This window comes from Capsicum annuum, chromosome 5 (assembly GCF_002878395.1).
Source record: "Capsicum annuum cultivar UCD-10X-F1 chromosome 5, UCD10Xv1.1, whole genome shotgun sequence".
Classification (NCBI taxonomy): Eukaryota; Viridiplantae; Streptophyta; class Magnoliopsida; order Solanales; family Solanaceae; genus Capsicum; species Capsicum annuum.
This window is the reverse complement of record NC_061115.1, coordinates 205,147,355-205,162,105: the sequence shown is the minus strand read 5'-3', so window position 1 is coordinate 205,162,105 and position 14,751 is coordinate 205,147,355.

The window sequence follows — 14,751 nt, the reverse complement described above, 5'->3', positions numbered from 1 at the left end:
CGTGGACAATATAATATGGGGGTCCAACATCGGTGAACAAAGATTTGGGATGGACCTGGCTCTGATATCATGTAAAGAATGGATCTTGAGTATAACTCAACTTCAAAAGCTAGCTCATGAGGGAGAATTGCTCAAGTACATATAAGGAGACCAACTACCCATCCCTTTTTCGATGTGGGATACTTAACAAGACACAACATAGAAGAAAAAACAAGCCATACACAACCTCATTCGGATACAGCTGATATCACCTTGAGCAGAAGCTGAGGAAGAGATATATATTCTACTGTCCATCAATAACAGCTTTGTTTTCCGAGGTATGTACTGCATCCACACTGATTCTCTTACCAGATTTACTGTAAAATATCAACCAATAGTTCTAAATTATCCAAGTCATATCAAATTACAAAGTAACAGACTTAACTCTTTCCTCTTCTGCTTTCCTTCGATAAATATAACTAATCCCAAAACCAACAAGTCAAAATGATAGCAGGCAGGTGGTGAATGCTTGATGCAGGACGCAAGAAGCCCGGATTTAAAGCATATACTCAAAGATCGCAACAAGGTAGCAGATGACTAGTAAAGCATGGAAGTAAATTTGGAAGTTTTTGAAAGCTTAATGTTCTATGATGTAGCCCGGTCTTTGATTGTCATGATACTTTTAGTTCAGACAATTCAAGCTATGTAATAAGATTTAGTAATAACAATATTAGTTACTTTTTGAAAAACAGAATTCCTAATTTCACAGAAACACACACAATTAAATTGAAAAATATGTATAAGCAATGCTGCATAGATACTAATGAAAGTTACTGATTACAAGCACCGCAAAAGGTGTTTGACAACCATCCCCTGTGAAAAAAGGAAAAAAAAAAAAGATTAAAGACAGAACAAAAACCTCTTCTAGTGTGATGTAGCAAGTACGCAATAGAATAGTCAGGTCTCAGGTCGCATGCAAGTTGGTTTAGCTACCACCTTTTAATGGCGAAGTCAGAATTTAGGAATCGTGGGTGCTCGGGGAGGTTCGAAACACCTAAAGCTTTAAGGTTCCGCTTGGAAATCAAAGCATCCAGTTATCGTCTTAGTCCAAAGGGTGCTTTTATACAATCCTACACCAATTGTTAAGCATTACCTCTATAATTATACCTAATCTGCGTGGGGTTTAAGCAGTGGCGGAACCAAGAAGTTCATTAAGGGGGGTCGAAAGTGCACACAAGAACTAACCGAAGGGGATTCAACATATACAATATATACATAAAAAATAATTTTAATCATGTATAAATAGTATAATTTTTCGCCGAAGGGGGTTCGGACTCCCTTGATATATGCTAGATCCGCCACTGGGCTTAAGGGGCGCTGGAGCACTAAATATTTGCACTAGGTCAGCCGCTGCCTTTTATCAGATAAAAGACATATAGAACACAAAACTAATGCCAACTGCTCGATACAAACACAATGTCGACTACAACAAGCAACATTATACAAAAATTTAGAACCTAGAGAATCACTTTTGATATTTTAGTCAAAGGAGGTCTAAATGTTCCTGACATTTAGAGCTAGTTCCTTTTTGTTGTACTACTTGAGTTCTTTTTTTTCATTTTTCATAAATTACTGAATCAAGATAGCGTTAATACTCACAAATCAATTCACCATCAAGCTTGCATATCCCCAGATTATAGCAATTGTATTGTAATTTTAGTGCAATTAACATAAAATGATATATTATTACAATAGAAATTTTTAATGAACTTGATCATTTCTCCGGAAAGAAGCACGACAATTACAAACAACAACATAGTACCCAGTGTAATCACCCATAAGGCAGAGATTTCGGCTCAAATAAAGCATATTAAAAAAAAAAAAAAAGTTAAGCAAATACATTAGCAGAAAAGTCATAATGAAAACCGTGAAAAGGAACATTAGTAATAATAAATAATATAATTAGGTGGCAAAATTAGATCAATGAAATCATAACTCGCGTCTTTCTTCTTCCTTTTTATTAGGCTATAGCACAATATTTGTTTTCCCTCAATATTTTAAATATTTCTAAATAATTTCGTAAATAAATACACTAAAACTATTCTAAATAATTTCATACTGTTGTAAATAAATACACTAAAACAAAAGGGAGAGGAGAGAGATCCATAGATATAAGAAAATGACTTTATTTTCTTTTTGATGTGTTTTTATAATGTAGTATGTGTAATATGTGTAGTATGTGAAAATACATCCACAGAAAAGAAATAACTTCTTTACATGCTACAATAGTATGTGTAGTATGTGAAGCATGTGTAGTAAGTAAACATCCACAAAAGAAATAATTTATTTACAATACTCTCTCTTGGATGTTCATGTAAAAAAAAATCTAAAGGAAATAAGATGTATAGAATGGTTTGTAAAAAAAAAAAATCTAAAGGAAATAAGATGTATATAGCGGTTTGTAATACGATTGTTTGCTGCCTCATTAAAAACCTTATTAGAAAAATTCAATGGGATAAAATCTTGATTAAGAAAAAAAAGAGTGCAATGCATATTTACTCCCCTTGATAAAACGTCACTTAATATCTAGGAGATGACGCATTCCAATCTTGTATCTCAATTTCTCAAAGGCTGATGTTGGCAATACTTTAGTGAACATATCTGCTAGATTATCGCTTGAATGAACTTGTTGAACATCTATTTCACCCTTCTTTTAAAGATAATGAGTAAAGAATAATTTTGGTAAAATATGTTTTGTTCTATCTCCTTTGATGTATCCTCCTCTTAATTGAGCTATGCATACAACGTTATCTTCATACAATATTGTTGAAATATTCTTTTTCAAAGTAAGGCCACATGTTTCCTGAATGTGTTAAGTTATTGACCTCAACCAGACGTATTTTCGACTTGTTTCATGAATGGCTATTATCTCTGCATGATTTGAAGATGCAGCAATTATGGTTTGTTTTGTTGAACGACATGATATAGTTGTACCTCTACACGTAAACAAGTAACCTCTTTGAGATCGACCTTTACATGGGTCAGACAAATATCCTGCATCTGCATAACTAATTAATTACAAATCATACTCATTTGAGTAAAATTGTCCCATATCAATAGTTCCTCGAAGATATCTAAATATATGCTTAATGTCATTCCAATCTCTTCGTGCTAGGGAAGAACTAAATCTTGCTAATAAATTTATAAGAAAAGATATATCTGATCGTGAATTACTAGCAAGATACATTAATGCCCCAATTGCACTAAAATATGGTATTTCAGCACCAACAATTTCTTCATTATTTTTATGAGGTCGAAATGGATATTTATAATATCAAATGATCTCACAACCATCGGGGTACTTAATGAATGTGTTTTATCCATATAAAATCTCTTTAAAAAATTTTCAGTATATGTGAATTGATGGACAAAGATTTCATTTGTAAAATGTTCAATTTGTAGACCAAGACAAAAAATTTTCTTTCTGAGGTCTTTTCTTTCAAATTTTCTTTTCAAACATTTTACTGTCTTTGAAAGCTCTTCAGGAGTTTCAATGATATTCAAGTCATCAACATATACCGTTATTATGATAAATTTAGATCCAGACCTTTTAATAAAGATACAAGGATAGATTAGATCATTTTTATACCTTTTTTTGAATAGGTATTCGCTAAGGCGATTATACCACATGCGCCCTGATTATTTTAATTCGTATAAGAATTTCTGAAGCTTGATTGAAATATTTTCTCGAGAATTTTTACACGCATCAGGCATTTTAAATCCTTCAGAAATTTTCATATAAATATCACTGTATAATGAGCTATATAAATAGGTTGTGACAACGTCCGTCAGATGCATATCAAGTTTTTCATGAACTACTATATTAATAAGATACATGAAGGCGATTGCATCCACCACCGAAGAATATGTCTTCATATAATCAATGTCAGGTCTTTGAGAAAATCCTTGTGCCACAAATCGTGTTTTATATCTTACGACTTCATTTTTCTTATTTTGTTTTCGCACAAAAACTCATTTGTACCCCCACTGACTTTATACCTTCAGGTGTTTGGACTATAGGTCCCAAAACTTCATGTTTTTCAAGTGAAGTCAATTCAACTTTGATTGCATTTTTTTATTTTGACCAATCATTTCTCTGTCTATATTCTTCGACAGATTTTGGTTCAAGATCCTCATCTTGTTGCATTATTTCATTAGCAATATTATAAGCAAAAATATTGTCGACAATAATATCATTTCGATTCATATTTTTCTTGATGAGACATAACTGAATGAGATCTCTTTATTTTCATTATTTTCAGGTATCTGAACCTCTTCTGAGGTTTTATCATTTGTTATATCTTACTGCTCTTCTTGAGTAGCTTCCTCCATATTACGATCATTGGCTCTTCTTCTTTTTCGAGGATTTTAATCTTTGGAATCGATTGGTCTACCACGTTTTAAGTGTGGTTTAGACTCATTTGCATTAGTTAATTATCCTACTGGGACATCAACTCGAATGGAAGCATTAGCAACGGGAATGTGAGATTTTGTAACTCTTGATAGATCAGTGAATGCATCTGGCAATTGATTTGTAATGTTTTGTAAATAAATTATCTTTTGAACTTCTAGTTCACATATATTTGTACGAGGATCTAAGTGAGATAATGATAATGTATTTCAGTCTATTTTTTTTCAACTACTTATTTTCTCCCCTAATGTTGGATATATTATTTCATCAAAATGACAATCAGCAAATCTTGTCGAAAAAAAATCTCCAGTCATAGATTTCAAATATTTTATAATAGAAGATTCATATCCAACATATATTCTCAATCTTCTTTGAGGACCCATTTTTGTGCGTTGTGATTGAGCAATTGGAATATATACCATACATTCAAAAACTCTTAGATGGGAAATATTTGGCTCTTGACCAAAAATCAATTATAATGGGGAGACTTTATAATAACTTGTGGGCCTTATCCGCATAAGAGCTGTTGCATGTAAAATAACATGACGCCATATCGAAATGGAAAGTTTTGTTTTCATAAGCATTGGTATAGCGATTAATTGGAGGTGTTTAATCAATGATTCTGCTAGACTATTTTGAGTATGAACATGGGCAACCGGATGTTCAGTTGTTATTCCAGTTGATGTACAATAATCATTAAAAGCCTGAGATATAAGCATTATCAAGACGAATTGTCTTTATTGTATAATCTAAAAATTGTGCTCTTAACTTTATTATTTGAGCAAGTAATCTCGCAAATATCAAATTACAAGTTGATAATAAACATACATATGATAATTTTGTAGATGCATCTATTAAAATCATATAATACTTAAATAGTTTACATGGAGGATGAATGGACTCACATATATCACCCTGTATATGTTTCAGAAATGCAGGGGATTCAATTCCCACTTTAATTATTGATGATGTAGTAATTAATTTGCCTTGAGAACATGCAGCACAAAAGAATTCTTTAAATTGAAGAATCTTCTGGTTCTTCAATGAGTGGCCATATGAATTTCCAATTATTTTGCGCATCATATTAGAATAGGAATGGCCCAACCGGTCATGCCAAATAATAAAATTATTTGAATTAGTAAACTTCTGATTTACTATGGCATGTGTTTCAACAGTGCTAATACTTGTGTAGTATAAGCCGGAAGAAAGAACGGGTAATTTTTCAAGTATATATTTGTTACCCGACATTATTGTAGTAATATAAAGATATTCAATCTTTCCATCATTTGTAGTTCAATATGATAGTCATTTTGGCGAATGTCTTTGAAACTTAATAAATTTCTTTGAGACTTACTACAATATAATGCTTCATCAATTATTATTTGTTCTCCGAAAAGTAATAAGTTATCTTTTTCGGAACCTTCAATTAATCTTGTACTACCAGATATAGTATTAACAATGGCTTTTTTCATCATCAAATAATAAAAATATTTCTTATCTTTAAAAATAGTATGTGTAGTAGCACTATCAACAAGACATATATCATCGTAACTGATTTTGAATCCAATTGATAATTGGAGAATTTTTATATTCTTCAAAAAAAAGCATACTATAAGAAATTTGAAAAACTAACATATGAAATTGCATTAGAAATGTATAAATTAGAAATATATAGTACTTAAATAAAAAAGAAAAACATAATTGCAAACAAAAGAAAACATTAACTTTCGTTATAATTTATTCTTCAATAAGGTGATCAATTGCTCAATCAATATCCTCATAAAAATATTCAGCTCTCAAATGGGTAATATCTGAGAGTCCTTTAAAGTCATCACCTTTGTAAGCAATGTTTGCCTCAATATCATTAAATGTATTTGATGGAGCTGCTTCATCATCACCACCTCGAAAGATCATGTGCGCCTCCACTTCATTTTCTTTTCTTTTAAGGGAAGCTTGACAAAATGATCAGGCGTACGACAAAAATGTGCCCAATAACCTTTCATACCACATCGGTGACAAATATTAACTTTACCCTTTGAAGAATTATTTTGAGAACTTTTATTATTCTCTTATTTATTTCCACCGTTATGACGATAATTATTTCGTGCTCTGCTACATCCTCGGCCACGTTAACAACCATGGCCTCGAACACGACCGCAATAATAATTTTGCCTTATTTCAAGCTGATCATACGCTGCTACAACATTCGCTTCAGGGAATGGAGCAGATCCACTGAGACGAACTTCATGATTTTTTATTAACAAATTATTATTTTGCTCTGCCACAAGTAGGCATGTAATTAATTCAGAATATTTCTTAAATTTCTTTTCACGATATTGTTGTTGTAGCAATATATTAGAAGCATGAAAAGTGGAAAAAGTTTTCTCTAGTAAATCCTCATCGGTGATGGTTTCTCCACATGATCTTAATATTGAACTTACTTTATGAACAACAAAATTATACTCAACTATGCTTTTAAAATCTTGAAACCGAAGGTGTATCCAATCATATTTAGCTTTCGGTAATACCGTCAATTTTAAGTGGTGATATCTGTCCCTCAAGTTGGTCCATAATTCGAGTGGATCTTTCACAGTTAAATATTCAATTTTTAATCCTTCGTGCAGGTGATGAAGAAAAAAATCATAGCTTTTGCCTTATCTTGACTGGATGCATTATTTTCTTGCTTAATAGTATCTCCAGACCTCTAGGGTCAAGGTGAATTTCAGCATCAAGGACCCATGATAAATAATTCTTTCCGGTAATGTCCAATGACACAAACTCAAGTTTCGATAAATTTGACATAGTAAAACTATCATAAAAAGATTAACAAGTTAGATATAATAATATTTTCAAAATAAAATAACCATCTCAAATAAATTTAAATAGAATCATATATTGTTAATAGATTATTATCAAAAGTTGATCTCCTTTAGCAATTTATATCTTTTGTGTGTGTGCGTTTAGAATCTGAAAATAAATAATTACATAATAAATATGTACCTTATAAGGAATCTCGTGCTAATAATGTGTTGTAAATGAATGCACTAAAATAAAATAGAGGGGAGAGAGACCTATAGATATAAGAAAATGACTTTATATTCTTTTTGGTGTGTTTTTACAATGTAGTATGCAATGCCTTTTACAGGCAATAGTATGTGTAATATGTGTAGTATGTGAAATACATCCACAAAAGAAATAACTTCTTTACATGCTACAATAGTATATGTAGTATGGGAAGTATGTATAGTATGTGAAGTATGTGTAGTGTGTGAACATCAACAAAAAAAATAACTTATTTACAATACATACTTATTTATCTTTCAATTTTTTTTAATTATCTTACTTTAATTTTTATCTTCTTTTTTTTCCAATTCTTACTTTTTTTTCTTTTCTCCTCTCAATCTCTATATTTTTTTTTAAAAGAATCTCTTTTTTATTTTTTTTAATTTCTTTCTAATTTTTTTTATCGATTCTAAGCCGGGGGTCTATCAAAAACAGTCTCTCTACTTCACCTGAGGTAGTGGTATGGTTTGCGTACATTCTACCCTCCCCAGACCCCACTATGTGGAAATACACTTGGTATGTTGTTGTTGTTGTTGTTGTATTTATTTCTAGTTTTTTCTCAACTCTTACTTTTTTCCCTTTTCTCCTCTCAACTTTTATTTATTTTTTAAAATTTTTCTTCTTTTTATGTTTAATTGATTTTTTCTTTTTTCTTTTTTCATTTTTCTCAATCTTTATTTTTGTTTGTCTCTTTTTTTTTGTTTTTTCTCAATCTTTCTTTTCTTTTCTTTTCTTTTCTCCCCTCAGTTTCTATATTTTCTTTATTTTTCTTTTTTATTTTCTTTGATTTTTTTTAAAAAAATACTTTTCTTCATTTTCTTCTTTTGTCGTAATTTTAATTACTTTTTTTTTCTTTTCTTTGATTTCTTCCAATTAAATTACGCCCCATGAGCAAGAATTGACACTGCCACGTTGTAGAGACAAGACTTATGACTTTCAAACAAGAAATTACGTTTTATGGGTAAGAGTTGACACTATCACATTTTATTTTGATTTATGAGATGTTCTATAACTCTTACCTTAAAGGCACTCAATGACTTTCAAACAACAAATTATGTCCCATGGACAAGAGTTGACTGTACCATGTTAGGTTAACATTTATGAGATGTTTTACAACTTTTGTCTTCGAAGTAGGACTTAGCTCAATGACTTTCAAACAACAAATTATGCCCCACGGGCAAGAGTTGACATTGTCATGTTATGTCTTCATTTATGAGATGTTCTACAACTCTTGTTTTAGAAGGGAGACTTAGCTCAAGGACTTTTAGATAATAAATTATACCCCACGGGCAAGATTTGATACTGCCATGTTATGTCTTCAGTTATGAGATATTCTACAACTCTTACCTTAGAGGCAAGACTTAACTCAAGGACTTTTAAACAACAAATTATGCCCCACAGGCAAAAGTTGATACTACCATGTTATGTTCTCCAAATCTTTCCTTAGAGGCAAGACTTAACTCAAGGACTTTCAAACAACAAATTATGTTCCACGGGCAAGAGTTGACACTACCACGTTATTTTTTTACTTATGAGGTGTTCTACAAATCTTGCATTAGGGGCACGACTTATCCCAAGAATTTTCAAATAAGTTATGTACATTGGGCAAGAGTCAACACTAATACATTGTGTTTTTTTTCTTATGAACTGCTCTATAACTCTTATCTTAGAGGTACAACTCAGCCCAAAGACCATCAAACAACAAGTTATGCCTTATGAGCAAGAATTGAAACCACAACATTGTGTATTGATTTATGAGATGCTTTATAACTCTTCCCTTAGAGGCAAGACTTAAACCAAGGGCTTTCAAGCAACAAGTTGTGCCCTATGGGCAAGCGTTGACATTACCACATTGTATTTTGATTTAAGAGATATTCTATAACTCTTTCCTTAGAGGCAAGACTTAACCCAAGGACTTTCAAACAATAAGTTACGCGCCCATGGGTAAGAGTTGATACTATCACATTATGTTTTGATTTATGAGATATTCTATAACTCTTGCCTTAGAGGTAAGACTTAGCCTAAGGAATTTTAAACAACAAGTTACGTTCCATGGGCATGATTTGACACTATCACATTGTATCTTGATTTATGAGATGTTTTATAGATCAATGACTTTCAGACAACAAGTTATGTCCCATGTGTAAGAGTTGACCCTACCAAATTATGTCTTAATTTATGAAATGTTCTATAACTCTTGCCTTAGAACACGAATTAGTTCAAGGACTTTCAAACAGCAAGTTATGCCCTATGGACAAGAGTTGACACTACCACATTGTGTTTTGATTTATGAGATATTCTATAACTCTTGCCTTAGAGGCAAGACTTAGATGACAAGTTACGCCTCATGAATAAGAGTTGATACTATGCTCTATTAGTCTTGCCTCTAAGATAAGACTAATCCCAAGAACCTCCCAAAAGAACAAGTTATGTCTAATGGACAAGTATTGACACGACTACATTGTTTCTTGATTTATGAGAAGTTCTATAACTCTTGCCTTAGAAGCAAGACTTAAATCAAGGATTTTCAAACAAGAAGTTATGCTTCACTAGCAAGACTTGACACTACCACATTGTGTCTTGATTTATGAGTTGTTCTATAATTTTTGCCTTAGAGGCAAGATTTATCCAAAAGACTTCCTAACAACAAGTTATGCCTTTAAATTTGCTTTGATGTAAAAAAAAAAAAGAAGATTTCTTCGCAGATTATCCAACTTTTTATTTATTAGCAAAATATAATAGAAGTTGAGAAAAAGGGGAAAAAGAGAACAAACAAACCAGAGAAATAAAAAAAAAGGTTGAGAAAAAAAGAAAAAAGAAAAGAAAAAGATAAGGGTTAAGAAAAAAGAGAAGAATAAATAACAAAAAAAAAGAAAAAAATTAACAAAAAGAAACATGAGGAGAAAAAAATAAAAATAAAGTTTGAGAAAAATGAAAAAACAAAAAATGAGAAACGAAAAATGATAAAAATAAAATAAAATAAAAAATGAAGATTGAGACCAATGAATTAAAAAGAGAGGGAGAAATGAAGAAATAAATAATGTTTGAGAAAAGAGAGAAAAAAATTTTAAAAAAATAAATAAAAGTTGAGACAAATGAATTAAAATAAGAAAAAAATTAAGGTGAAAAATAAAATAAAAAATTACAATAGATGTTGAAAGACAAATGAGAATGAAAAGTTTAGAAATATTTGAGGTGTACAGGAGAAAAAATATACTTGTACTATACATAAAAAAAAATAGAAGGCTACTCTTTAAAGACTTTTTATATTGAGGTAAAAAATTCAAAGTATTGGGGTCATCCTATTTAATTTTCCCGATTATTGACTCACCCATTTATTAGCTCAACTCATTTTAGCCCATTAAAGTTTGTGTTAATATCTAGCCCAAGTTAATTCATGAGAAATTATATCAAAATATTCTCAAAAATATTTTTTTATTTGATATATTATATAGTCATAAAATTGAAACATATTTAATTATAAAGTACTAAAATTTATAAAAGAACGAATAAAGTATTTGACATGTTATATAGTCATAAAATTGAAACATATTTAATTATAAAGTACTAAAAATTTATAAAAAATAATTAAAACTTATTAAGAATTGAATGGATTGAGTTTAACTAGCCCATTTCAGCTTAAGTAACTTTTGGATAGGTTATCTTTACCCGCCCAAATTCAACTCAACTAGCCACAATAATTAAAGCAAAGAAAGTAGCACATAATAATAAAATAATAAAAATTGAATTTAGAAATCTATATGTTATCAATCATAATTACTTAATGACACTAGTCACTACTGAAATTCGAGAGGGGGCGGGGGCAGGGGGTAAATTGAAAATTTTCTTGAGTAGACTGTTGTTTTCACAGTCGACTTACCTGCAATATACTTCACAAACCAGATTAGATTTAAATAAATAGACAAGTAAATAAGCAACTTAAAATAAGAACATGAAAATTTATCCTGGTTCGAAACACCAATGTGGTGCCTACTTTCAGTCCCCTTAGGTTTCAGTGTTTTCTTAGATCTTTGCAAAGTAGATCCCGAGTACAATAGTGGTAAACAAGTTCTGAAAACTTATTTTATTTTTTAGATATTTTGACACAACCTCAATTTGTATTACAAAGTTGACTCGATCTTATTCTTGTATAACTATTGTAAACTAAAAAGTACAAAGTTTTGTGAGACTATGATTGAGAAACTCTGAAATTCATTCTTGAAGTTGCCTACTTGATTCAATCTTCATTCTTCTTCTTCTTTTATAATCTTCAGTTGTTATTCTTCATAAGGAAATCCAAGAGATTTCTTCTCAATCAAGGATTTAAAAATGATTCCTTGATTGAGGGATTGCACCGTAAAGTATATCCATATCAGATATATTCGTACGTGGGGCAGCCTTCACAATTGTACATATCCATATTAGATATGTCCATGTAGAGGTTGTGATCTTTATTCCTTTTGCGCTTGTCTTCATTGATTCGTTTGTCATAAATCTGGGAAGTCGATGATCTCTGTGATTGATATCATTCTAATCTTTGGAGCTGGCTTTCCTGTGAGTGAATCCTTGCTTACTTTCTCAGATCTTTTGATTGATTCCTCAAGGATCTTTTTGATCTCTTATATCTTCAATATATCCTGCAAGATATTTGTATATTATTTTTGTTTTTATTAAAACATATAGTGAGAATATGGGGCTACCAATCTCCCCATTTTTTATAAAGACAAATAATAAATATCAGTTAACTCCCATGTTATTTTGGTCGCCTTACTCTCATTGGCTTGCAAACACTTCTTGCTTTCCTTGAGCATCATTTGACTCTCATTATTTGATAGTCGACTTTCTCCCCTGACTTACAAAAACTTCTTGCTTTCCTTGAGCATCGGTTGACTCTCCTCCTTTGCTAGTCGACTTGCTCTCCCCAACTTGCAAGCACCTATGATATTCCTATTTTCCCCTCTTTTGGCAGAGTAAAAAAGAACAATATGGCATACAGACAAAACAGGAATAGCATAACACAGCAAAAAAAAGCATAAGAACAATAAGACAGATAAAACAAGAACAGCACAACAAACATATAGCAAGTAAACACGCAGAGAAATTACCAAGAATAAAAAGTAAAGAGTGAGACAGACAGTGTGTAAAAATCATTTCATAACCTAAATAAAAAGGGAAAGGACCCCCTTTTGAATAAAGTCATTATCCAATGCTTGGCCAGCAAGTAGGTGAGGGTATTATGCATGTTATGGTAGAATTGTTCATAAGACTTTTCAAATTTTTTAGAGAAGGAGAAATAAGAGTTTTGGACGGATATTACAAGGTCATCATTTGAGGTGTTGACGTCAGTCTTGAGGGATTATAGGCGGGTAAACACTTTAGTGAACAGATTGACGCCTTTTTTATTGAATATGTCAATGGTTAGGCGAACCTTGCCTATATCGGTGTTGTACCCTTCCCAAGCTCCAATGGCTTGGCAGTCGACTCTAGAAGCATCATCACTCCTTCCTCAATAGTTTTTAGGCAATCCTTGAGCTACTCTAAATCCTTCAATACAGGAAGCATGGGGTTAGAAACAGAATTACTTACCTTAGGGAGATTTGATTTTGCACTGGCAGAGTCCTTTTTGTACCATTTATTTTCTACCAAAACGTAGCCCATGCTGGAAAAAATTTTAGTCATAAGTAGTAGAGACTTCAATCGAAGGATATGCAAAGAGGTCAATAGAGTAATATAGGAGAATCCTAGTAATCAACAGTCCGTAAGTCAGGCTGGTGGAGGCATGAGCATCGACAGCATGCTCAAGCATGTATTTACAAAACTAATGGGCCCAATTAATCTTGAGCTTTTTCACAATGCAATATAGGACAAATACATCTCTGCAGGTAGTGTTGCTGAGGGATCCCTTTCTGGGGATCAGAGTGGTAGCAATGATGTGTGACATTATGCGATACTTAAAGCAGAGAGACAGGGACCAAAGTTAGAAGACACTGTGTCCGGTTTGGACAAGTTCTTTTTTGCTTCTTCAAAGCCAACTTCAAAATCATCGGGTCAGAAATCATCCATAAAGGGAATTATCCCTGAGAATTTCATAGCAAACACATTTTCAAATAAAAATCATTGAGAATAATCCTTGTTCCAAACACAAGGGTCTCTAATTCCACATTGTCGGAAGAGAGATGGAGATTGGCATAGAACATTCGAACTGGATCCTCATAAACTTTAAGTTTACATAGATGAAAAATCAATGATAGGTCTTGAGATTTGAAAAAGTGACTAACATTGCAATGAGCTTGTTTTAACTGACAAAGATTTACCACTCGATCGGGTACCACAGAATGACTTTTAAAGGTGGTGAATTGTCTTTTTGCGAACAAGTCAAAAACTTATGCATGTTCTTTGGAGAAAAAAGATCCAAAGGGTTTGAATGAGGTTTTTTGATAGAAGAGGTTGGACTGAGGGCGGAACGTTTTTTTGTAATAGTTGACTGACAGAAGTGGGATGAAGATTCGTCATAGGATTTGGAGATGAGGACATGATTATCGAAGAGAGGGTCTGGAAGGGATTTGGATAGATTTTCCATGGAGCGAGTTCTGGTCATTGGAGAGAAGTTTGGAACAAGGGTCTTAAAAGGACGAAGAGAAAGATGAAAAGATGGATAGGTGAAGATGGGTAAATGAATTGAGGGGATATGAAGGGAGGTGAAGTGAATCAGGTGACCTCTTAAGGTAAAAGGACGGTAGAAGGGTAGTGTTGGGAAGATAAAAGGGGTAAAAAGGCTGAAAAGGTGGCGTAAAAAGAGGAAGATCAATGATGACATCTTTTCAAAAAAATGTTTTCCCAAAAAAAATTGATTAATAAGGCGGTTAAAAGGAATTGTCCAAAAATAAAACTTATGAGTTATCAATGTTAATAATATCAAGCCTTTTTTGAAGAAAATAAAATCTTTCTTCTAACAGGGATTTCGTGAAAACATCTGCCAATTTATTTATAGAATAAACAAATGTTAGGCAAAAATTACCTTTTTCGACATGATCTAGAATAAAATGATGTTTAATATCAATGTTCTTAGCCCTAGAATGATGCACAGTATATTTAGACAAACTAATAGCACTAGTGTAAGACCTCATAAAATTTCAATCCTAGTTCAGTCCCTTATATCATGAAAAGAGGTCCCAGACTTAGAAAATTTCTAAGCTAAGTATTGACACTTAGATTTATTTTGGCCTGGATATTTCCAT